This window comes from Passer domesticus, chromosome 3 (assembly GCF_036417665.1).
Source record: "Passer domesticus isolate bPasDom1 chromosome 3, bPasDom1.hap1, whole genome shotgun sequence".
Lineage (NCBI taxonomy): Eukaryota > Metazoa > Chordata > Aves > Passeriformes > Passeridae > Passer > Passer domesticus.
The window spans coordinates 111,430,525-111,457,379 of record NC_087476.1 but is presented as its reverse complement, the minus strand read 5'-3'; the positions used below and the strand labels follow the sequence as shown (position 1 = coordinate 111,457,379).

Sequence of the window (26,855 nt, the reverse complement as noted above, 5' to 3'; positions counted from 1 at the left end):
AAAATACAAGATTCTTTTAAGTAAAATCTTTTGGCACTCACTGAGATGTATGTAGATGTAGATAGCACATTTTCAACAACTACAGCCATGTATTCTCAATAATGACTGTAACAGTGAAACTGTTTTTCATGTTTTTAGTGATGTGATAATTGGTTTGAATATTGCAAATTATGGGACATGAGAATGTGTGGTTGTTAAATTTTGAAAAAGCTCTCCATTCTGTTTCCATAACACAGGGGAAGTCATAATTAAACTAATTTGTAAAGATGGTATTACATTAGTGGTGCCACACAAATCAAACAAGGCAAACAACTGGTTGAAAGTGTTCTCAATATCCACCACACATTTTGTGCAATTAAAGTGATACTTCTGTAGCAGCCAGTTAAAAAACCCTTAACCACCTCCTGTAGTGGTGCTCAGTAATAAACCAGAGGAAAGAGATGGATTTGATTTCATGTGAGAATGGTGAGCAACGAGAATTATAACACATTTCTTTTTTTCTTTTTTTTTTAATAAACAGCCATTGATGGAGACTGAATCAGAATAAGAGCAGCACAACACTTAATTTAGCACTGAGACTCAGAACAATCTTAATGGCAAGGTGAAGACTTTAAACAAAAGAGCCAACTTCACCCATGCTGTACCTCCAGAGGTGTCATGAAGACACTGAGCTACTTCACAGAAGGAGCAAACCCTGCTGCCTTTATTTTTCAAGAGTCACATCTTGGAGAATTTGAGCTGGAGAGGTCTGTATTTGCATTTTCAAGAGACAAGACAAGCCCTTCAGCTGGCACCAAAAAGGCAGCGTTGCCATCTTCCACCCGTTCACCTTGGATGGTTCATGTCCAGCCCACTCAGGCTCAGGATGTGCTTCCAGGTGACACCCTGCTTCCTGTTTTGGTTTTGAGGTTGCTTTGGTACAGGATTTTTTCCTTCCAGTAGTAATTTGCTCCCATTAATACTGAAGCTGGAGCTCACAAGCTTCCCCAGCAGATGCTGGCTGCAGATCCCAGCCCGTGAGGGGTGGCAAGTGCTCAGCACAGATGGCACTGCCAGGCTCCCTTGCTGCTGTTTTCTTTTCTTTTTTTTCCCCAAAACCCTCAAATTACAAGGTAAGGACTAACCAAAACCCAGCTCTGTTGTAGTGGTGGGTTGGAAGAGTGAGTCATTTCAGCCTCACTGCAGTGGGCAGCAAGGCTGGGGCACAAGCCACATCCTTGTCCTGCATCCAAAGGAGTCTTTGGAGAGTTGTCCCAGGTCATGTGCAAACAACACAACTTCCTCATGAGGGGAAGCAGAGGGGAAGGCACTGATCTCTTCTCTCTGGTGTGCAGGACCTGAGGGAATGGCCTGAAGCTGTGCCAGGGGAGGTTTAGTTTGGATATCAGGAAAAGTTTCTTCCCCCAGAGGGTGGCTGGACACTGGAACGGGCTCCCCAGGGCAGTGATCACAGCAGTTCTGGGCAGGGCCAGAGTTGGACTCAATGGTCCTTGTGGGTCACTTCCAGCTCAGAACATTCCATAATTCTTTGATGGCACTGTCTACACAACCTGAATTTCCAGTGGTGGCAGGGATGGAGCTGACATGGGAACTCCACCTGGCGACCAGCATGGATGAAATGCACAGTAGCCAAGGGGAGGGAAGTGATTTAAGGGTTAGTAATCTGTGAGGCACTAAATGTACTAGGAAGAGAAAAAGAGAATGCCTTAATTGTGGAAAAACGTGATGGTAGAGGGTGCTTCAGGGTCTGTTTTTCACCACCCATTCTCTGGAGAGGTAAGGCATAGACACAGGACTGGATGCAGATGGACAATTACTGCACTTCACGACCCACATGACACTAAAATTACTGTTCCCCACTAAATGACACAAAGTTTGTAAGAAGAGATTATATCTTTTAGTAAAGCAACTGCCCACACAGGAAGAAAATTATCCACCCCTTTGGGTGCACAAGTCCCTTTCCTGGGCATGAGGAGCACTTTAGAATAAGACACTTGAAGTACCACACAGCTGCATTTGGCAAGAGGTCATGGCCTGCCTGAGGTTTCTGCACAAGGGATTTGCCTGTCTGCCTTTTACCATCATTCCAGCTCACAAAATCAGTACTCAAGTGCCTGATTTTTAATAACTCACCACTCCCAGAGGCAATCTGACTACATGTTCTCAATTACTGCTGCAAAGGAAAAAGGGACCTCCATGGTTTTGGGGATTCAGGAAAAGACAGCTCTGCTGCAGCTTCTCAATTAGCTGCCCTAAAAGAAGAAGCAGGGTGTACTAATAATATAACCAAACTCAAATGCCAGACCTGGGAATTTTCTGTGAGGATGCCCTGGTTTGATCCTTGGGTGATAGCTGCTGGCCCAGGGAGCACAGGCTGGGAAAGGACACCAGAGGTATCACCAGTGCTGTGTGCTACTCACACAGAGCAGTATCATTATGGTTTGGTTTCTAAAGCATCTAAAAATGCACTGTGCCTCAGTACGGAGACACTGAACCCAAACTCTAAATGATATTCTGCTTGTACCAGTATTTCAGAAACTGAGCACCTTGTGATACTGTGCATAAACTATTCACAACCATCTGACTAACACCACATTGCTGATAGAAGCCCTTTTTCAATTTCTTTGAACTTGTAAGGCTGCAGGAATGTTTTATCACTGCAAGAAGAACGTGGCTGGGCAGGCAGAGGATGTGACCTCTGTGATCTTTCCTTGGTCACTGTTTATCTGTGTGGTGGTGGATGTTGATATACTGGTCAAAGATAACCTCAGCTGGGAGATTTTAATGGAAAATATTTGAACATCTGAATATTTTACCTGCCTCTCTGGCATCTATACTGAACAGGGCCATTTGTGCACTGAGTCAATCCTGTGCTTTTAGCCAAACACCCAGCACCAACAGGGTTTCACAGGTGAGGGTTTAGGGTCATGTTTTCAAAGCATGAAAATGGGCAAGGAGGGAATGTCCAGTCTGACAGAAGCTTTCTTCTAAATCCTGACTAAGGGCAGTTGTCTCACATCTAGTTTGCAGCTGATCTGATGTAACTAGGGATGTTCTCATTGCTCCCATAAGCAATCTAACATCTTCTCAGCTCCTGTGTGTACCAAGTCCTGTCCCAGAGAATGCTGTGCAGAAGTCCCTCCTTCCCTGCCTTCAGTGCTTCTCCACAAAGGGAGACAGAGAGTGCTTTTGGTCCAGGTTCTGTGAACACACAGGTATTTTTGTGCTGCAGTCCCTGCAGCTCTCAGCATCTGCCATCATTTCAGGGCTGTAGCAGGAGCAGACACCACAGGGTCATACCGAGGGACACAAAGGAGCAAAGGAGCAAAGGAACTTGACCTGCCTCTTACATCTGCATTGCAAATGCTCCTTGCTCGATGTGTAATGGAAAGTGGAGCCTGTTTCTCTTGTTGTTGCTGTGACCAGCATGAGCAAAATATTAGATAGAGCATAGAGCAAAATATGAGGAAGGTGATATGGGACACAGATAATCACACCTCGCATGTGATGAAAGCAGGCTGTGCCAGTCCACACTGCCTGCAAGGACAGGGCTGCTGAGACATCTAGGAAAACATTATCTACTCCATGGCAATAAGCAGAGTTTTGTTCCACTTTATTTTTAGCTTGGTTCCTCCTCTTCCTCCACACATATAAACCCTCCAGCTCAAGGCAAAGGTCCAAGAACAACAGAGTTTCAAGCAAAGGACTAAGCTCATAATCAGAAAACCAGAGCCTAGATATGACAGGCTGTGTTATTTACTAACACAGAGCACAAAAACCCAAACCAAACCAAAATAACCTACTTCAATATTTTTCCTTCATAGAGCAAGGAAAGCAAGTCTCCCTTGCACTCAGCTCTGATGTGTTGCCATGAGGAATACCCTGAGAAGTCAGATGAGATTTATTTAGAACACTGAAACCCTTGTGTGTACGTTCTTGCCATAAATTCAAACCTCAAATGGAAATGTGATTTGAATTTAAACACTTAAAGCTGTGGCCTTAACAGTAGGCACTTTTGTATATTCATGCTCCTGCCACTGTCCTCAGTCTCCCGTGGTCTTGAATGAAGTGTTGTTTTTAGACAATTGGCTTCTTGTCTGCAGAAGAGCAGTTTGGCCCTATCCCTTCCATTGTCTTTTATGTCCTGCAAGGAAAAGGGGGGAGGAGACTGAAAGAGAGAGACAGATTTCAATCAAAACTACATTGATAAGGGATTAATAAAAGCCTGCCTTGTGATCAGATGAAACCTAACAGTCAGCCTGGATGCCTCATGTTTGATAACAAAAGTGATCGCTTCCAAGTGCCGCCCGTGGAGTCCAGTACCTGCGGCACCTGGAGCAGCAGCAGCTCCCAGCAGTGCCTGCTGCTGCTGGGTTTGTGCTCTGGCAGACCCTGCTATGGCCAGCTCATCTTAAGGACAAGAATTTGTCATGTGAGTAGTGTAGGGATGGTGTTTAACAGCCACAGTTAGTGCTGGAGACACAAACAGCTCTCTCCTAAAGGCACACGGCAGAATGAAGAACAAAACAGGTAAAAGCAAGGAGTCTGCTGAGCATGGTGTTCCAGGGCTGTATTTCAACTGTTCCAGCGGGTTTTTAGGGCTCAATGTTTTAAGGGGCAGACATCCCCTGAGTGTGGAGGAGCCAGAGGTGCCAGACAAAGAAGAGAGAAGCAGATGTGGGGCAGACAGACACTGCAAAGGGAACACGGCAGTTTGGGTGCAGGCTTGGCGATGTGTGAGCTCGGGCACAGTCAAAGTCCTTGGCACATGTTGCTGTCTCTTGGGGGACCCAAACCAGTCCCCACTGAGGAAGGCAGCAGAAGCACCACCAATGTGTGAGAAAGGAGCTTTTGCTATGAGAGCGATGCTCAGAGATTCCAAAGAGAATAAACTGTCCTGGATGCTCACGCTATCCATTGAGGGAATCCACCCAGGGCTCTGGGGATGTGTGATTCACTCAGTGAACTAACTCCATTGCAATCCCATTCCCACTGCTGCAGACAGCTGCTACGGCACCCAAAACATCCTTTATTCTACTCTTCACAGAGATAATCCAGGGTTTGAGTTGCTGTCACCATGTTTCACTTCTTTTCATTCATATTTTTACAGCCACGTGTATATTTGACCTGGGCCTGTCCCAGGGAGCCACTGAAGGGAAGGAATACCTCTTAGGGACCTGTTTGCCATCTTTGATTTCCCTTTATGCCCAGGGGAAGGGAAAAAGGGGCACATCCCTGTGTCATTTTTTTGTTGCCACAATGAAACAGAGAGGTGCTGTGTAGATGTCATAGGTAAACATGGGGTGGTTACACTGAGAAATAAACCAGCTAACAGGAATAGCAACTACCTCATGCTTTTTGTTGGCTCCTCTTCAGCCTCTCACATGGTTCACGTGGTTTGCTGGGAGGAATACCTGCCCTTGCCAACACTGTCCCTGTCAGGACACTTGCTGGTGACAAGCCCGTCTGTCACCACTTCCCTCAGATGGAGATAGTTCTGTCCCAAAGTATTCTCTGAAGTTGAAATGGGGTCTCTTTCAGGCACCCACCTGTGGCACAACTCTTAAAATCTGCCCACAAAAAAGCAGCACCCACTGCACGTGCACAGACACCTCCTACATCTATGAGGCATCACCCATCTCCTGTACCCTCAGCATGCCAGGTTCACCACACACAAAATGAAGAGGCACTCTTATTTTGGAAGCCAAGATTTCCAGGAATCTCTCAGGTTACCAGGAGATATTGGAGGATGTAGGATTATTGGTAGAAGTGATAACCCAAAGCATCTGAGCTGCCTGAAAGAGGCTTGACACGAGAAGCTGTATGCCAGGTGCAAACAGTACACAAACCAGATCACAACTGGGAAATCAGTGCAGGCTCAGAAAGCACTAGCAGAAGCACAAACACCCTAAATCTAAGTCCATGTTGGCCCTGGTAATTCACAGTGTCTAGGGATGTTGAGCACAGAGGTTGTTTTCTCTCACCTGGCCCAGTCATCCCAGCAACGTGAGACACTCTGCACTGATGAAAACTTCCTATTGCTCTCAGCCTTTCCCCATAACCTTTCTGAACACTCCCCTCAGTCACTCCTGTTGCTCAAAGTTTCATGGAATGGTTTGGATTGGAAGGAACCTTAAAGAACATCTCGTTTCAACCCCCCTGTGATGGGCAGGAACTCCTTTCACTAGCCCAGGCTGCTCAGAGCTCCATCCAACCTTGCCTTGAACACATCCAGAGACGGCATCATCAGCTCCTCTGGGCAATCTGTTTCCATGATCTCTCCCATCCCCTTCCCTTTGGAGCAGAGAAAGGTCCCATTACCTGCCTAAGTCAGCCCTGGCCACCACTTACTTTTGTGAGCCTTGATACAGCCAGGACCCACCTCAGATGTGCACAGAAATGTCCTTGGACAGGTGTGGGTGACACAGTGGTTTAACACAGCAGTTTTCACAGCAATGGCTCATACCACACCAGCTGTGTTTCCCAAATCCCCTAGCCCATCACAGAGTGGTGCCCACTTTCTCTTTAGACATCTTCACCTCCTACCTCTGGGAGGTGAAACAGAAGAACAAACACTGATTCTTCAGTCAGGCTGAATTTGCTAAATATTGAGTTAAATACAATGCAATGGATTTTAAAGAATGGATTGTAAAGATTTTTTGAGAATGGCTGCAGTGCTGGCAAGCGTGGGTTTGTCAGAATTCCATCTGCAGCTGTCCCATGGCCAGCAAGTAATCCACACTTGCAGCCTCTTGCCTGAGCGTGTCCAGCAGACCCCTCATGACCACTGTGCTTTGAACATTTTTTGCTGGATAATTTGGCCAGGTCCAACGCTGTGGAAGACGAGAGTTTATATTTCACCTAGCTCAGGACATCACAGAGGAACGCTGGCAATTTCTTGCATGGAGGCACAGTCACATTTTCCATCCCATATCAGCTGCACGCTGCCCTTGGCGGCAGCTCACCTCTGGAATGAGGAGAAGCAGCCATATCCTGGTTCCACAGCCCCAGCCCTCAAACAGCCTGACAGGACTCTTTAAAAATGACACCACAGATGTTTCACCAAGCTCCTGTTCACCATCTGCTCCAAGTGACACCAGCAGTTTTCCTCAGGAAAGGTCAGACCCGGCGTCAGTGGGAAGACGAATGCGGCTCTCACGTGCTCCGCTACAGCTGCGCCGTGCCTGGGTACAGGGTGGTCACACTGGGGCCACCACAGCCCGGCCCCTCCTTATGGAAATCAGCCCCTCGTTATGGAAATCAGCCATCTGCCCAAGGCAGAGCCAGCAGCCCGGCCAGCAGAGCACAGCCAAGGAGCCCTGGGAAGCGCTGGGGAATACAGGCACGAGCCCTTGTCCAGCAGGAAGGGGCACAGCTTCGTGCCACGCTCTCCGTGTCAGCCTTGGCTCCTCGAAGGTGTGTCATCTGCTGGGCTGGTGCAGATGTACCTGTCAGGGTGGTCCTTCCCCATGGGAAACAGAGATGCAGTTTTCCAAATGTGCGTTAACGGCAGTCCGAGTCACAGGAGACAGTGAGCACCTTGTGTTATTGATTATCAGGCACTGCCAAACCAGATGTAGTCACACCTTCAGAGCAAATCACAGGATTTACTCTGACACTCCCTCGCCTTCTCACGTGAGGGCTTCAACTGTGTCTGTACAAATAAACCCACTTCACAGCAGGATAATGTCAGCACATCCTGCCATTAAGGCTACATTCCAACCTCATCCATAACCAATCACTTCACTGGTTCCTAAGCATTGACAAAAAAGTTCCTCTCAGACAGCAATGTTTTAAATTAGACTTCTATTTAGAACCATAAGGGGTTTTTGTAAACTTGAAAGGGGCTGAAGAAACATTTCTTTCTATAGGCAGAATTAGTGAGCTCTGAGCATTAGGTTCTGCTCACTGCAGGACGTGCAGTACGGTTAAGTCATGATATCACAATTTATAACATTTTTCTGCAGCTCACACATTTAAAACAAGAGGAACAGAAATATAAAAGCAGCTTGCAGTTATTTTTGAGGCATGAACTCCACAAGACTCAGTGCAAGGGAATTTTGACCAACAGAGATCCCAGGCATGGGGCATGCAGCGAGTATCAGACAAGCAGTGCCTGCAGGAGCCATCATCACCCAGCCCTTGCTGTCCCAGGAGCTACAAGGAGCTCAGCAGCTTTCACTGTCCTTCCACTTACAACTTCCAAGAAAGTTTTCAAAATACTTTGCAGTTCAGCTGAGAAGTGAACAGGGAATGCCTAGAGGCAGCTCAGGCATCTGGGCATATTTATTGATCTGTCACAGTGAACACACCTCATTGAGAGCTCCTGTCAAAACCAAGCCAGCCAGCAACTCCCAGCACAACACATTTTCTTCTGCTCTTCAAAAGCACTTGGCTTGCAATTCCAAAGCAATTTGTACATCTCAAAGGAGACATACACGTGGGCTTCAGGAGAAATTACAGTGAGGATGATTGGAAGAAATCTAAGGAATCTCTAAAGATGCCAGTGTGAGGATCCCCACTTACTTAAAAGAAAATAAAATTAAAGCCTGCCAAACTCAGGAAGAGAACACCCTTTGTATAGCTATGTCTTTAGTGGGGACTTTGTGTGAAGGGCAGCACAGAATCCTGTCTCTGTCATTCCTATAACATTTGCTGTTGTACAGTGCCCAGGTTACTTCTCATGGACTGAGGCTGCTGTGGAGCTTTTCATGCAGGAAGAGGAGCAAGATCAAGCCCAAGGATACCTACCCAGATGTTTCAAGGCATTCTTGACTTCTGTGTTTAAGGGGGTTGATGTATATGTATATATATAAACCTGGTATATATATATATATATATATATATATATATATATATATATATATATATATATATATATATATGTAAACGTGCCACTGTCAGGTTTTCTGAGACCCTGATGCTAAGAGTTAGCAGGGAAGATCTGCCTAGATAAACTTCAAGAAACAGAGCAAGCCCAACACAAAACAATGCCCAATAATGCCATCAATGATGTTTTAGTCTGTCCATTTTCCCAGCTCTGGAATTGGTTGGGGATTTACTACCTCACTTTGGGAGATGGACTACACAGCTCCAATGAAGCAGTAATGGAGCATTAACAGAATTAGTGCACTGAAAGTGCTTTGTAGGCTGGAGTTAGACATTTTCATCCGGGATGATGGGATCACTTTCCTGCAGTAATTAGTGGAGCAGCTGACATTAACTCCGTAAGTGACCTGTTTGTTGGCACCACTGTGAATCCAAATTAGATTAGCAGCCCCCCTACAGGTGTGGCTGCAGTGTGGAGGTTAAGAGCACAGAAAATGCTCTGCTGATTCAGAGTGAACCAGGCTGCATCAAAAGGATTACATACCACTTGGATCAGCTGCACACAGAGAGGATTTGGGAAAGATCCTATGGCCCCTGGGAAGGGAGGTGAAGTGTCAACACAAGAAACAGTTCTTGCTAACTATGGAAATATTTATTCCCAATCCATCATGAAATTTACAGTTGCACGTATGTGCTGTGTTCAAAAGCAATGGATGAAAACAAATAAAACACCAGCGGCTTGAATAAATAAAAACCCAGAAACCTCCAACGTAGTGAAGTGGTCACTGTATAAACACATTTTGGGAGAAGATCAGAAGAACTGGCATCTCTCAAATTATGTGTCTTGCAGTATTTGGTTGTTTGAAGTGATGCCCCCTTAAATTCCAATTTTATTACAAAATATAAAGTTTTAGCCTTCACGTGTTGTGGTGCATGGTTGCAGAACAAAGCTTGAAAATGTGACCCAAATATAGCCAAAGGACTTGTTGAAAACCCAGACAAAATAAAAAGAGCTCTAATCTCTTAAAAACAGTCTCATGATTCCTGAGCTACTCTCAAAATGCTGTGAGGGCTTAGCAAAATTTATAACACTTCAATTGTTCCAGTTCTGTTGTCAGGTATAAAATCCAAAGCATGGGGGAAAAAAGTTTAAAACCCACAAGAATTAAGAAATCAAGAAACATCTTCTGGAGCTCCATCGTTTAACTTTGTTCATTACTCCATCACCACTGAGTCAACAACAACAACAACAACAACAAAAAGGAAAAATTAACCCAGGAAAACAATATGCAATTTTTTAAGGCAGGCCAGCTGAAGGCATGAGCATAGGAATGGGTCAGGAGAGGGAGAGCTCCTGGAGCAGAGACAACGGTGCCAGCACATGGCAGAACCCAGTGTAAGACCTGCAGGACAGAGCCTCTTGTAACTGTGGAAGGAATAAAAGATGGGAAGCAAGCTGACATGGAACAGCAGAGGGAAACAGGAGTCCAGTGGGGAGAGAATCAACAGAAAATTAAATAGCAGCAAGGTTAAAAAAAAAAAAATAGAAAAAGCATCTCTGAGTGAACCAGATGGGGAACTTTCACTTTGCACAGGCTCCTGATGATATAATTAGAAGAATATGTATTGACCATAATGGATTTTCCATAAATGCTAAGTGTCTCTGCAGAAGCTCTGTTGTTTCAAGTACACAGATATCGAACTGTGTTTCTCTGAGTTCAGATTTCTCAGATGATTTCTGGATAATTAAGGACATGCACTGCCACAAAGAGGAAAAGAATTTCCTTATATTTTCTAGTGTGAGGAAAAACTGAACAACAGGCCAGCTGTAGACAAACTTAAGTCATGTTAAACTGTGCCAAGCACACCAAGCTGTTCAGAAAGCCCAGATAAACTGACATGGTTATTAGTAATAAAGTTCTTACACACACACACACACCTTGGACCACAGGATTTAGTAAACAGCCATTTGAAAATATTCGTGTGACCCTATCCCACTTTACAAAATCAGATTGCTGCCAAAGGACAGACTGTGACCAAAGCTACCCCAGACCTGACCCATAAATGGCACTGTTTAAAGTAACCACAGGCACCCCTGCTCCTAATCTACCTTCAAGATGAAAGAAGTGCAGCAAACACCTTAAATCTGAAAGTAAACATCCTATTAAAGGTTTTGCTGCTGAAAAACAGCTGAAGCACAGCCAGGATTGCCCACAGCAGTAGGTACCACGGCTCACCCCACAGCAGTGAGGCAGAAGGATGTGTGGACTGGAAGAGAACACACACTTTTTTTATTTTCTGCTCATTAAGAGTTAACACTGCTGACAACAACAAAAAGGCAAATAGCATTTGGTGTCGTGGCTGTCAGCCACCGTGCAGATTTTGTCACAGAAGCAATGACAGTATTCTGCCACTGCTTCAGATCAGGAAAGGAGACATTTAGGTCTCACATTTCAGTATGTGTTTCATTGGAAGGGAGGACAAGCAGGACACACTGGAAGTGCTGACTCAAACACTAGCTATCAGTGCCTTGCAGAGCCCATGTTTGCTCGAGTGGAGATTTTGGGGCCCCTTGCAGGTTGCAGACCAGTTGACAGCACTATCAGAGGTCTAGAAATGCTAAGCAAGCTGGATCCCCTCCTCTCTCTCCCTTTCTTTCTTTTTTTTTTTGAGTTTTTTTAACACATGCAAAACTTTCCCCCTTGAGCCTTCAGTCAGTGAGCAGTGGAAGGAAGAGACAGCCCCAGTTTCTAGGTAACAGTGCTATTGAAATCCACCCCGGTGCTGGGGCTGACCCATTTGGGAGCTGGCCAGAGGAGCAGAAATGAGCAGAGGTGAGAAGCTGCTGGGACATGGGGCTGTCACCTGCTGCTGTCACCCCCTGTGTCACTCCTCTTCACACCCTCCTTTGGGTCCAAGGCGTCCAAATCCTGATGCTGGTTCATCAACAGGCAAGGTCTGGCTTAGGAAGCCTGAGACAGAGAGGCCAAATGCTAAGCTTGGTATTAGTTACAGTTATTCTGGCTTTGCATTTCTCCCTGGCTTCTGCCTCGTGTTGAGTCTCCCCTGTTCTGCAGGGGGAAAGAGGGAAAGACACCACCCCCTCAAAAAAAAAAAAAAAAGGAATAAATGAAGCCACAGCTCACTGTGTCACTGTGCACAGCTTTTGACATTCACTATCTTAATGCAACTAACTTCAAAGTAAAACATCTTTAAAGATGAAGAAAGGCTTTCATACAGTTTCCAGGCAAAAGCATTGCAAAGTAACATGGATCCAAAATTGTTAAACCCTGTGGTGGCTCGTGACCCTCGAGGAGCTGATCATCATCTGGTAATGGTTCTCCCCATATTCATAGTGTCAGAAATTACACACTTCCCCAGCATGCTCTCTACAGAAAACGTCATGGCTGTAATTGCCACATATACAAGATGTGACTGTAAATAAGAGAAACCAAAGGCTCAGACACTCTAAAGACAGCATAAAAATCACACTGGTAAGAGGTTCTCCCCCGCTTTCCCCCCACCACACTGAAGAAGGTACTGAAGTGTGGGAAGGCAGGAGATTTGGGCTGCTTCTAACCACTGAAGAAAAAAATGTCCACTTATTTTCAAGGGAAGCAAGATCAGACACGTTGATACGGTGCCTGTATTATCAGTTGCTGATCTGCAACATCTTCCTCCAACACAAGGTGCACACAAAATTAGGACAATGTTAAGACCAGTTGTTCTAAGTGCTGAACTAATCAACTTCAACCAGACTGCTCATGTCTGAAAAACAGCTACTGAACCCCCTCAATTCTGTATCTCAGGAAACAAAAAGTCACCAGGAGCATTAATACTTTCAAAGCTAGCAAGTAAGAGTATCATTTATATCCTGATATTAGCGTGTAATATTGGCACTTTCAGATAAAACCACTAGCATTAATATATATAAAATCACATAGTTTATATAATACATATAAAAATTTATATAATATATATTATATACATATTATATAATTATAGATATAATTATGAATTATTTTTTATATATATCACACAGTTTCATAGTTTTGAGCTCAGGTGTTTCTGCATATGAAAAGTTGACTGGAAACTGGCTTTCCTTCTGCATTTTATTGACAACACAACTACTCAAAGCTGATTCTAAGTTGCATTAATAGCATAGGTTGTTGAAGGCTACCTATCTCCACACCCCCTAATGAACAATTTACTGCTGTGCTTAGGCTTAGACTTGATGGATTTTTTTTGGAATGTAATATGTTTTAAGAAAACCACACAAGAAGTCAGACCCCAAGCTATCACTGTACATAGCTGTGCTGGAGGAAATGAGGAAAAGGCAAAATATAGCAGCTGTGAATCTGTTTCTCTGATCTTACAGTACAAAATTGTTTCACTTTAATTTAAAATAGCAATACATAAAATCATAGAATCACAGTCCAACTCCTGGCCCTGCACAGGGCAGCCCCAAGAATCACATCATGTGCCACACAATGGAAACTGAAGGAGAGAATCATTATGAGGAAGATGAACTAGAATAACCCAGGGAGAAGAAAAAATCTTTCATCTATAAATGGTTTTTAGAATGAGGCTCTATAAGTCAGACATCCTTGTGCTAAGTGCCATGCAAAGGAATGCATTGATTTTTTTGCTTTGCCTTTCATGATTTCTATCTACTGTTTACTGAAACAGATGGAGAAGATTGCAAGCTGATCTATAAAGGCTCTCCACCCCATGCCTCCCTCTTTCAGAGGTACAAGCAGGAAAAATAGGAAAAACTTCCCAGGCATCCAAGATACATTAAGTGGAACATATCTTAATTCAAATCAAAAACTTTCTTGGTGAGGGCAGGAAGGTAATGGCAGATTTTGGAGGCTGTGATCCTTCACATGCTTGGGCTGATTTGAGATTTTGATGTTTTCAGTACATGCAGAAGGAGACACAACTGTTCTCATTACAGAGCCCTCTCTGCCATTGCTTTTTGCACCCAGCCATGACAAGGCTCCAGCAGAAGCTGCATGGACATCCTCTAAAAGCACATCCTCTAAGCACATCCTTTTTCTCTGTGGCTGCCCAGAACTTGCTTTAGAAGTAACCAAATCTCCTCTATGTCACTTTTTGGAGTAGGGAAAACAATCAAAAGGAAATATGGGAACAGCTTGTCACCTTTCTGTAGCTCCAGCCCCTGACATGCAGAGGACCCCACACACAGCAAATTACAAAAGAGGGTCAGTCAGATGAAATAAATCCGCTCAGCTGCACTGGAGGGGAGAGGTTTTCAGCCACTGTGCAGCAGCTGATGCTCTGGCAGCTCTGGAGAGGAGGTGGTGTTCATTTGTCTTCCATGAGATTTGGTGCTTGGTTTCATGTGTGATGCCATTTTGGACCGCTAATACTTTTTTCATAAGGCAAAACAGGAGAGGGAAGAGTCAAAGTAAGGTACAGATTAATTCATTGTTTCCCAAAGGCTTATTGTTTGAGAGGCTGGAAGTCAGCTTCACATCAGTTCCTGCAATTTTCAGAAATTAAGTGGGTTTCAGTGCACAATTCCTGCAGCTAATTTTTCCAAAATATGTGTTAATTTTTCCATATTAGCTAATTTTTCCAATTTAGCTAACATGTGCTAACTTTTCCCTAATTCAAAGTAGGGATCTAAATTAATTGGTAATCAATTAATCTCATTTAAAATAAAATTCTGTGCTGTGCCTTGAAATTGCAAGAAGTCAAGGAATTTTAGTTTTGTGGCTTTAAAGCTGCTGATACTTCTGAATCCATTGAGAAAATCCCACTTATAAAGACAAAAAAAAAAAAAAAAAAGAGGGCATTTTAGTACAGTCCATCTTCTTCACCAAGACCCAAATCTGCTGGTGTGGAAATAAAAAGAAAGAAACCTTAACACTGCTGTGGAGCTGAGGAGCACTACAGGAACGGGAGAAGATGAGAGTTTAGGGCTGGGTGCAATATAAAGCACCAATGATGAGGCGCGCAGAGCCGCTTTTGAATTGCAAAACCCGTGTCACCATTTCGGCTGTGAGAGCACGGGCGGGAGTGTGGGGACAGGGCGAGGATCCATCCAGCTGTGCTGCGCTCTCCAGATGTGCTCCGTGCGCCGCCAGCGCCGCCGCCGCCAGCGAAGCGCGGCTCGGAGACCGGGATGAGACCTCGGCTTCTTCGGAGCGGAATCGCCCCTTCAGGTGCCCAGCACAACGCAGCGGATCTCCTCCAAAAGCCCCTCGGGGAGTTCTGTTCGGAAATGTGTGGAAAACAAATCGTTCTTCTTTAATCATGAGTAGGGACACACGGGGAGATACGGACACACGGGAGATTCTGCTTCTGAGCACTGAGGGGGAAAGAAACAAGGTGGTCCCAAAGATCATTCTGATGAGAAGATCTGGGGTTGGGGTCTCTGCTGTCTCCCAGTCTGGATGAATGCAGTGGGGAGGACAGGAGTAGGAGTGCTTGGCATCCTCTTGGCTGAGCCGTGCTGAGGGGGGCTGAAGAACCAGAAGGGGCTGACAGGGAGCAGCAAAAGTGGAATACACCATAGTGGCATTTTTGATAACTGAGCAGGTGCCAGCCTCCAGTGGATTTTCATTGAAAGGAGCAGATGAAATTAAGAATAAAAAGGAGGAGGGCTTGGCTTAGCCAAGCTATACAGAACAACTGTTTAATTTGGCTTCCTCAGGTGATTCTGATCAGGTTTCTTTGGTTAACTTGAACTGAAGCACAATGCCAAAGAAAATTTGCATTTGATTTACAGCTGAGAGAGATGTGAAACCATTCAAGAAGAAAGTCAGTGAAGAAAAAAAATATAGGGAAGTGCTCCTGCACTTGAGCAAATGCTTGAAGATCACAGAATATTTATTAGCAGAATATTTATTAGAATTCAGTTAGCGTTTCACAGATTTGAGGCCCCAAGAGCAAGCATTTGCTATTTTTCAAGGGGATTTATACTTGTGACTTGGAAAGTCCTCCAATACAGATCTCTAGCTCCAGCTGTTAGAGTTTATTGACTTGAAGTGAGTGTAGAGACAAAGGTTTGAATGAAGTGTGGCTGGTTTAAAGGCTGCCATTATGAGCTATACAGAATTTATTCCGTTCTACCATAACCATTGTTGAACCTTTCCCTAAAGAAAAAGAAGAAAATCTTTTTCAGTGTGAATATACATTAATCAAGAAGCCTAAATTCTGCTCACAGTTGATGAATGCCTGCTCTCAGCTGCATTCTTGCACTGTGACCTGCATATAAACCCCACTGACACATCAGCTGGGAAATTACTGTCCCCATTGTAACCCTGCACGTGCAGGCACCCTGCACCAGTTTAGCATAAAGGTGCTGCACTGCAGGTGACATCCTTCAGCAGCTGCTGGCCAAATGTCCCACACTTTCCAGGAGAAAACATGACTCAGGCTTGGGGAATCGAGGCTTAAAGATTTATTCCTGTAATCTTCACTGATGGAGCGCAGGAGCCTCGTCTGCCACCACACAAAGTTGGTGCTGCTGCCTACAGCAGGAGTGGGGCTGCACCAGCTCTTGCTGGTACAGCAATGAGCTGTGATCCATCAATCTTACAAAGAAAACAAAGATCAGCTGCTTCAACTTATTCCTACTGCTTTACATATACAGTAAGATATTATTTGCTATGTAGAGGGCAATTCCCCTGAAGGACACCACGTTTAAGTGGCAAATTAATTTGCTGCTTACATTCACTGGCTCTTCCAGCTGGCTTAATTCTCATCAGCCACCATAATTTATTAACAGTGAGGTGAGAAAAGACATGAATCAGCTTAATGTGCTATAAGTAGGGCATTGTCATGGCAACAAGATGCAGACTGTTTTCTACTATTTATGTATGGTTTGTTTTGTGCTCAACCTTGAGACACCGCTTGGAATTACTAGAATTAGAAACATCTCTTTTTTTTCAAATTTTTTTTTTTTTTCCTATTCAGTGTATTTTTCATAAATGATTAAAATAAGCATGTGAAAGGCTCTGGAGCATCTCTCCAGGAAAAGGGCTGTATGCTTTTCAATGAGTCTTCCTAGAAACAGAAGCCTTTACTCTGATCTCCCAACCATTTTCTCACATTGTCACACAGCCATGGATTAGCTCCCAGTTTATACCAGTCTGAGACTATGAACAGACCTTCCCTGTTCCATGCTCTATATTCAATTATTACCTGGGGGAAGACGGAGAATTAGACAATATTACTGAAAAAAGAGAAATCCTTTGTATTTTCTTCAATGCAATCCACTGTACTTAGGACATGAAAAAAAAAAATTAGGATTTTGCATTTTTACAGACTCATGATGAAGAAATATAAAGTTAAAAATTAACAATAAAGGATTTTTATTGCCTTCCCAGCTAAGACTAAATTCTATGCACTTTTTGCATCAGCAGTTAATGCTTTTAAATAAAGCCAGTTCTTCATTCATTCATTTTATTTACTACCCTGCTGCATAAAGGGAACAGCTGGAATGCCAACAGAGCCCTTTGAAAAGCAGTTACCAATATTACTCTTTTGTTTTCTCGATTTTTCTGCACTACCTTAGGAATCTGCTATCAAATAGTTAATGAAAATCAAAACATGTCTAAGATGTGTCAGGAAAAACACAAGGAAAAACTAAATCCCTTTCACAAAAAAATTTTGCAGGGTTTAAACATTATTTCATTCTGAGCAATGACAATAAAAAAATCTGAAAAATTCAAATAAGTATTCCCCTTTTCTCCATCCAGTACTCATTAATATATTTTTAATATGTCTGGGTTTATATTACCCTAGGTATTTCTTTGCATAATATGTAGGGCAACAGGCAACCAGGCAGCACCACAGCACACAAGAAAACAGTTATTTTTTAGAAACTCAAGACAAAAGAGTAAACAATATCATTTTGAACTCAAAAAAGGCTGTCAAGCTACGAATGCAAGCATTCAGTTGAGCACTACCAACTACCAAAACCCTTGGTGGCAGGTTTTGCCTCCCACGTGTTTATCCAGTGGGAAGCAGCTTGTAAGCAGCACCCTGCACAAAAGCTCTGGAATTACTGGAGACTCCTCCAGGCATCAGAGCCCCCCTGAGGCTCCCTGTCCCTCACAGTGACAGCTCTCAGCAGTCACCAGTGAGCTCTCAGCTGCTTGCACGACCTGGCCCAGTCCTTCCAGGACACTTTTTCACTCTTCGAGCTGCTCCCTTCAAGGCTGCACTTTCCCGTGGCCAGATTGCATTCCAGCTGCCTTCTCCTCTCACAGGAGGTGAGCACAGCTAACTCTGAAAAGGAAGGTTGGTTTGAAAACTGGCTTGTGATCTGCTCTCCTTCCTCGTGTGTAAGAGGACAGTCTGAAATGTTTCTCCCCCTTTGGCATTTCTGGCTGCTCAGAGCCACGGGGCATGTCCCTCATGTTGGTGAGATCAGGGAATACTTTTTTGAAGCCAGAGAAGAGTTAACAGCATCCCAATAAAATTTTTCCCCTGGTGTTTCAGTGTGTGGGCATTGTGTCACAGTTTACTCCAGGTCCTGGGCTACTGCAGGTAGGTGGTGACTCCTTTGTGTCCATCCTGACTACAGGCAAGAGCATGGAATGCTCTTTACCTCAATTTACCCTAATTAAGGTAAATTTACCTATTTACCTTAATAAAGTAAACCAAACCAAATCCCTGTCCTTATGTAACTACCTGATGTTTTCTCCACTCAGAAAATGAAGGATATACAGCCTCAGCCTTCCCAAAGCTAGCTCTTTTCTGTTAAAAATGGACACACATTTTAACAAAAGTATCTTTACAGTTTTCAGCCTGCATCTGTAGGAAATAATAATTAACAATATATTACTAATTTGTTATTTGACCCTAAACTGATCTTTTCACCTGTGATTCTTGTTACTGAAAGGTACTAATGCAAGAATCCATCAGGGGAACCAGACTTTGAAAAATGCTTCATTATTTGTCTTAGCTCTGTGTAAGCTAAAACTGAATTTCCACATTAATAAGTATCACTGGTATCACATATCTCTGACAAGATGTCAGTATAGTTCCCAAGCTTATGGTTCCCAAGATGGGAGGAGGGAGAAGGAAAAGGAGAAGGAGGTACCTGGGCTCAGTCTGACCTCGTAATTTGTGATCTGGAAAACATGAGTTTGGGCAGCCATTTGCAGAAAAAGATAAGGAATCACATATCCCAAACCCAGAGAAAGCAAATAGGAGGCAGGGGCTGCCTTCTGAACACCAGTCCATGCCTCAGGGGAAAGGATTCACCACGAGGCCTGGAGGCAGAAATCCTTCATCCAGCTCAAGGGTATTTTGAGCTCCTCACTTGGTTGCAACATCTAAATTCTAGACAGAAGATATTGCTTGTGTTGGCAAAAAAACTATGGTTTTTTTGGACATTACTTTTGAAATCAGGTGATTAACCCTGCTGTGTGGAGTCAGGGTAGATCCTTCCCCACTTTGGGAAGTTTGGGCTTCAAAATGGAGACTCTGAACACCATGGGGAGGAGACAGCTCCTCGTCAGTTGGCTCTGGAATGGCCCTGATTTTGCTTTCAGCTGATGACACTGGATGTAGGGCCGGACAACTGAAAAATAATTAATATATAGATGATGAGGAATACAGCTCACATGGCACTCATGCCATACAATTTTAAAAAGACAGTAAAAGTGAGCCCTATTTTTCATAACACTTTTCAAAATCCTGCAAGAGCTGTAGCTTGTAGAGAACAACTGATGGGTATTGAATGACTTAGTAAGTAAGATTTTAAAAGATGTAAAAGGACTGCCACCACTGGCAGATGCAAGGGAAACCATGTGGAACCCACACAGCCCTCAGGATAACAGAAGTTGTCATGTTAACCACTGTGCTTTGCCACAAAAACACTATCTGCTGTGGTGAAGAAATGTTTTTCCTGGTAGTGTGACATGGAATAGTGAACTGTGTTTGTGGAAGAAATGTGATTTATCCCCTCAAAGGATCTTGGCATTTCCATGTTAGAAGCATTGTTGTTCATAAGGTCAGCTCTTGGTCTAAAACCTGAGGTATGAGAAACACAATCAGTTTATTTCTGTACAGGAGAGCACACATCTCACACTTGGGTTGGAGCTTCTCAGTATCTTCACACTGAGGTAAATTAATTGTGATTAAAATAAGGCAACTCATGTGGCTAATGGGGAAGATGAATATTTTCATTAAGTTCATAGGAAAATTAAGGTTGATTTAGACAATTTTTAGGCTTTCCTAAGACTTTATGTGCTCTATGTACACCTCACAATATGTCAAGACCTGAGTTGCTGCAGTGCTGGCACCACTCTGATTTTCACTTTGTGCCCATTTCCTCAGGGATTGATAAAGATCTGGGGAAGACCAGGCTCAGCAGAGCTGCTTTCTTAGCTTACTTTGTCATGCTTTCCGAGATTACCATCAGGGAGGGAAGTGCAGAAAAGGCTTTTTCCCATCCTATACAATGCCCTGAGCCTTGAAAAACACCTCTGTTCTCCAGAACACCCAGTGCCAGCCCGGGGCCAAGAGAGGGAGAAGAGCTGGAGCTGGAGGAGAAGGGGTGGTGGCTCTTTGGAGAGGGTCCAGCTGCTGGTGGGACCTGTCCTATAGAGACCCCAGCCTGACTGGGCGACCTCCTGGACCTCTGACCCCCGTGGCATGGCTCAGAGCAGCACCAGGAGTCTCCACATGCAGGAGAGCCCTGGTTCCCTGCTTTGGAGGGAGAGACACCTGGCAAAGCATCTCCCGGCTCTTTACTGGGCACAAGCTCTCGGGGAAAGCTTTGAGCCAGCAGCCACCTGGCTGTGTGCAGGGCTGGGACCTGGCTTCCATCCCCATCCCATCCCCTTCTCCATCCCCATCCCACCCCATCCCATCCCATCCCATCCCATCCCATCCCATCCCATCCCATCCCATCCCATCCCATCCCATCCCATCCCATCCCATCCCATCCCATCCCATCCCATCCCATCCCATCCCATCCCATCCCATCCCATCCCATCCCATCCCATCCCATCCCTTGCCGCACGCGCCCCCAGGCAGGAGCCCCGGCGGCTCCAGGATTTGAAAATTAAAGTTTGCCATCTAGCGGCGAGCCTCGGGCTCCTGGGAGCAGCCGCGCACCCCCCTGCAGGTTTTTGGGCGATGTGTTTATGATTTCTGACACAGACAGGATTTCCAGCGCCGTCTGAGCCTGCCCGCCATCCCGTCCGCCTGCAGAAGGGCTGGAAGGAGCTCGGAACGCTGTCGCTGCTGGCTGTGACAGTGTCACAGCCCTGGGGCAGCTCCCTCGGTCGGCACACGGTGCAGTGGGGATGGTTCTGGGCAGCATTAAATCCGGAGTAGTTTAAAAAAACTCCCACAACCAAACGCCTCCAAAAATTACGCTGGGAATAAAAAACAATGTGATGAAATGCAATCAATTCCCTCCACGTGCCTCTCTTGCCTTGGACCGTGGTGACTCTCAGGGGACAGTCTCCTTTGTTCCCTCCAAGTGTTCTGTTTCCCGTTTGAGGAGCTGCACCGGGAAGCGACAGCCTTGCCCTGCTGTGGGTGATGCTCCCGTGTGCCAGGACAGAGCTGCCAGGAGCCAGCACCTCTGCAGCAGCAGCACTTGCCAGGGTCCCTGCAAGCTTCCTCTGAGCAGCACACATTCCCCATGTGGGATCCATAGAGGATGTGCCTATAGGATTCATATGGAGGCCACCCTGGCATCACCTGTCACTTATTTTCGTAAGAGGAAGCAACATGAGGCAGCAGGAGTACGGGGAGTTTTCCAAAGAGGTCAAGGATCCTTCTCAGAGGAAGGCAGCAAAGAATGGCTGTGGCTGAGGACAGGGCCTGGAGAGGGAGCAGAGGGAAGGTCTGGGAGGTGATGGGCAGCATGGTCTACTTGGGTGACCAGATTGTAATTAAGGAGCTGCAGGATGCCTGCACAATCTCTCCTCTTCCACATACAACACTTCCAATAACAGAGCTCCAGGTGGTATTAGCAATTTTTGCAGCATAATCACATTGTTGAGTCATATTTAATTTATGAACCACTATACACAGAGTATAATTTTCTCATATTGATGCTGAGCTGATTATTTCCCAATTCATATTTATGCATTTGATATCTCCCTCTGCAGTGTAGCACTTCATACTTGTCATTAGTGAACTTCATCTTGTTGATCTGAGACCATCTCTTCAATTTAGCATTTGGCATTCTGATCCTGCCTGCCAGACTGAGCAAATTTTATAAGTGTACTCTATATTTATCCTGAAAATCACTAATAAAAATATTGACTAAAATCAGTTCTGAAGATCTCTGCACATCTGCTTGGAATGCTCTCTTGAAATTTCCTTCCAGTTTGACATAATGCTTTGAGAGTTTTTTCATCTATTTGTATACACACTGATAATCATGATTTCATATAAACTGCATTTTGCTTGCTTATATGTATGAATTCAGGTTATTAGTGCCAAAAGTCTGATTAAATATATTTCCTACTGTTTCTCCCCATCATCAGTACTTAGAATACAAATATTCAGGTCCTGTTACAAAACTGTGCAGCTAAGTTAAAAAGAAGTATTTTTTACCCCTTTCTTCAAAGTTATTAATTTCATTAAATTATAATTAAGTTTCCTTCTTTAATGAAGGAACTTATGAGGCATAAGCTATTCAAATTATGTTGAGAGTCCAGAGGAAAAAAAATAAAGCTCTGTACCTTCACATTTCACTTTGTGTGCAGTGTCAGCACAATAAAAATATTTGCTGGTGATGTAGATGCTACTTAATACAGCACATAGGACTGAAATGATGCAAGTGCCTATTAATCCTAAGATAGGATTCCTGGTAAAAGGAGGAAAAAAGGAAAAGTGCTTAATAACCATAACTGTGTCAGTTTTACTGCTAGCACATAATTAGTTCAGAAGGAGATGATTTCAAAATGTCCAGAGCATAACTGCTTCTTGCTATTTAGATGATCTGTTTCTGAATAAAAAGCTGCAGTTCATCTTATATTTTTAAGTGTAAGAATCTTTTTGGGGCCTATGTCCCCAGAGTGGTGCCAGGAGGCTGCTTCTTCCCAGCCTCTGCAGAGGAAAAGTATCTAAACCAAATAAACAAAAAATTACCATGTTTGTAAAGGTTTATAAATGTTTATAAAGGGGTTTGGATTTTTCCCTGCAAGAAATCTCTCACATGTAATGTCTCTGTTTCTGGCACAGGCTGGAGGATTTTAGGGATGCCACTGATCTGGAACGGAGCATCCACATGCCAGCCCTCTCAGACAGGTGCTTGGGAAGATGCCAGGAAAAACAGCCCCACAATGGAAACAAAGAAATTACTCACCAATCTCTTCCCATAAAAACACGTGTTAGGGGAATGCAGTCAGGGATCCAATCTGGTAAACAGCTTGAGGGACAGGGCCAGCAAAGCCTGACCTGTGCTGCGAGCACTGAGGAGGCAGGAGGGATTTGGGCACTGCCTCCGAACAGCCCTGCTGCTTTGGGGGAGGCAGATGGTCACACTGCCTTCCTCTTCTCTTTTAGCTTCCTGCTGGTTTTCCCTGCTGAAGCTGTCCCACTGAGAGCAGCAGTAAATGTCATTTTGTAGGTGTCTGCAAGAGAATAAAAGTGGCCCCAATGCAAGAGCCCATGAAAGGCGTGAGTGCAGACAGGGATGAATCACGCCAGCCCCGAGTCAGCTCTCTCACAGAGCCCGTGTAGGTGTCATGGTGACTGTGTCAGCCTTCAAAAGAGGCAATTGCACAAAAGCCAGGCTGGCAGTGGTTCCTGCGAGCAGCAGTTTGGGTAACACTGCTCACATCACCTTCTCACATTACACTCTGTTCCTTGAAGGAGGTTTGGCTCTAAACTCCTCCCAACTCCACGCTAATTCCAAAGGGTAACATGAGCATCAATTAGGCACTACCGTGACTCAGAAAATGAAATATTGCCCTTGGTGGGAAGTCAAGACCGCGTGTTTTCCCCTGCCTTCAGCAGCACACGTTGTGCTACCCACTAGGTGTCCCTGCCAGCCAGGGAAACAGAGCGCCGCAGCCAGGGCTGTATTTGCTTCGTTCCACTTGGCGTCAGCTGAAAACATCAAACACAAACAACAACCCAGGAAACATGTCTGAAATAACTTCTCCTTTCTTCTTTCTTTCTTTCTTTTCTTTTTTTCTTTTTTTTTTTTTTTAACCTTCTTTTTTTGAAGCAGCTTCAAATTCATGCACAACGCACAGGATGGAAAAGGCAGCACTCCATTTTGCTCTGCAGTGTAATAGAAAGTTTTTGGCCTGAAGGAGAATGGTTTCCCCTCCTGGATAGTGAGCTGGTGATGCTTGGGCTACTTTAGCCCAAGCATCACCAGCTTAATCCCTCCAGCCTCATCTCTGATTTACCCAGGAGCCAGACAAATTGTAATCCCAGATGTGATGTGATAATCACATCGCATTGTAATCCCTCACCTCTACTTGCCCATCTTTAGAATAGATCCTGTGACATTTTGTCTCTTCCACCATGAAGCTGAGAGGTTAAATGAAGACTGATAATGTTCTTTTGCTTCCCAATTTAAAAAAAAATCAATATTAAAAAAAAAACCCGATTACTATCAATGTGTTGATGTTCAAGTCCGACAAAAAAATTCCTAATTTGTGGGTAAATAGGGCTAGGTGGCTGCAGATGTTTATAACCTCAACATGGATTAGGCATAACACACACATGCAGTGGCTGCCTCTGTAAAGAAGAGACCATTTTTTCCCCTGCTAAAATTTGCTCCAGTAATCCCTGGAGAATTTCCAGAGGTCAGCAGACAATCATGGAAGAAAGTGAAGACGTTAAAGGAAGCACAGATCTGCAGATGTGGCAGCTTCTGCCAGCCCAGGAAGAGGGAGAGGAAGCAGGAGGAAAAATCTTGAAGCCATGCAGGCAATTTTTTGTCTTGAAAAAGGTTTTGTCTCTTTGTGGTACTGCACTGGGGGAGGAGAAAGGGGCAGAAAAAGCTTGCTTGCTATGTAAGGCGGAGAAGCTCATTCCACATTTTTGGAGCTCCCTTTCCTGATCTGTCACAGAAGAGCAGCAGCATTTCCATGTCTCCTGGTGACGCTGCTTTAGGAGCAGCCTGAAATCCTTAGAAAGGAGAAGGAAGCCCACAGTTTTTCTGAACCATCCCACATTTTGTGAACCGGCTTTTGTGAAGCAGCCCACGGGATGCTTTCTGCCCCAGCAGCCTGCTCCGGAGGCTCTGTGCTTGGGAGCCATCCTTGGGGAGCGGGGCGGATTGAGAGAACGCTATAGGGACAGCCATCCCTGCCACAAAGGACCTCTCTCCAAACAGACACGGCAGGGGGAGGACAGCAGGAGGATTAGAAATCAGCTGAAACCAGAGCCCAGAGCTGCACAGTTTGGTGAGAGACAGAAGCCTGGGGTTGTTATTTCCAGCCCGGCAATCAGCCCTTTCTCACGGCCAGCCACCTTTGCTGCTCTGGCGCTTACAGGGAATTAATTGCATCAAAGAGAATTTGAGTGTGACTTGGTATTTGTAACCACCGGGAGCTTTACATACAGGCACACACCCCTGAACTTGGTTGCCCCCAGGGACAGGGTCCCCTCCTGGCCCCAAGACAGCTTGGAGGGTGCTCAGACAGTGACTCGAAGGTGACCTTCACAGCAGAAACGCCATCCAAGCAAAGGGACGGGAGGAGGGCACAGCTCTTGCGAAATCCTGCTGTTGAAACACCTTCACATCTTGCAACACAAAGCCAAGAAGCCCTTTGTTTTATGGATTTAAGACTAACCATAGGAAGAACTGTGTTTGTCTCATGTTAATCACCTAGGCAACTGGGAAAGCAGAAGTGAGCTTCCCCTTCTAGAGGGCTTTAGAATCTGCCAGTTCATTCAAACGCCTTTTTCCGGCACAGCAGAAATACGGGCGGCTCTGCTGCAAAATTGTGCTTTAAGAAGAAAAATCATACCTAAAAACCAATCATTTTGTGTTTGTAGCTTTTCCTTTCCCACAGGTGCTGTGTGCCTGCAAGCCCAGGTAGTTATTTAATGACGCAGGATCTACATTAGAATTACAGCCTTTTCCCTCATTTTAATTTCTCCTCCCTGGGATCCTCCCACTGGGGCAGCAAGGATATGTTAGAGACCAAGGAATGGGTTGGGAAATACCCTCTCCTTTCCCAGTCAGCAGGGAATGGATAAAAGCCTCTCACGCTTTGAAAGGGGTTGTTAAGGCTAGGAGGACATATCCCAAAAATGAAGTAATGCCATGCAGGTGCAGACCTGAAGCTTGTGTCACACTGCTGCAACACAGCCATCAATAAGTGACTAATCCAGCCTGCCACAGGGTCTTGCAGGATTCAAGTCCCAACTCGTACCTTTATCATGGGCTGGGGCAGGAAAAAGGCAGGAAAAAGGCAGGAAGGCTCTTAGCAAGGAGCAGCAGCAAGGCTGTATTTTCCCTGGTGGCTCATTCAAATCTGAAGCTGTTTTTGTGAATAAATAGAAGATGTTAGCTAGCTAATGCTAGCATTAGCATCTGCTATTTTATGGAAACATGTACAAAAGCATAGGTTGAAAATTCTGTTGAAGTTGATCTTTTGGCAGAAAATGAGGCCTTCAAAGCAAAAAAAAAGAAAAAAACCCCAAAAAAACCCCAAAAAAACCAACAAAACTAAACCCCACAGACAGCTCCTACAATTCTAAAAAAAGAAAAAAAAAAAAAGGTTAATTTTAATTTGACTGTTCCTATTCTTGTCCAGATTGCTTCGGATCGTTTTTGATAGTTTGTCACAGATTCCTTTATTTCCTAAATGGAAAAAACCATCCTTTCACCATGGTGCTGTCCTAGAAGAAAAACATGGGTTTGGTAATGTCTTTATTTACATTGTTTTAAAACCTATTTTCCCTGAAAGGAAATGTTTATGAGGTTTGGCTTTTCTCCCTGTATTTCCTAGGCAGTTGCTGGTGCTTTGCTCTGCCTGCCTAAGCCCAACATTAACTCAAAATCTTCAGTATTATTTTATTCAGCAGAAAAAAAAAAAATCTGAGTT

General features: G+C 44.5%; 1 long non-coding RNA gene across 1 annotated transcript in view; it reads right to left on the bottom strand.

Annotated features, from left to right (window-relative positions):
• The window catches only part of LOC135298241 (uncharacterized), a 50,745-nt gene that overhangs the window by 7,245 nt on the left and 16,645 nt on the right, over positions 1-26,855 (bottom strand). The gene's annotated exons all lie outside the window — the stretch shown is intronic.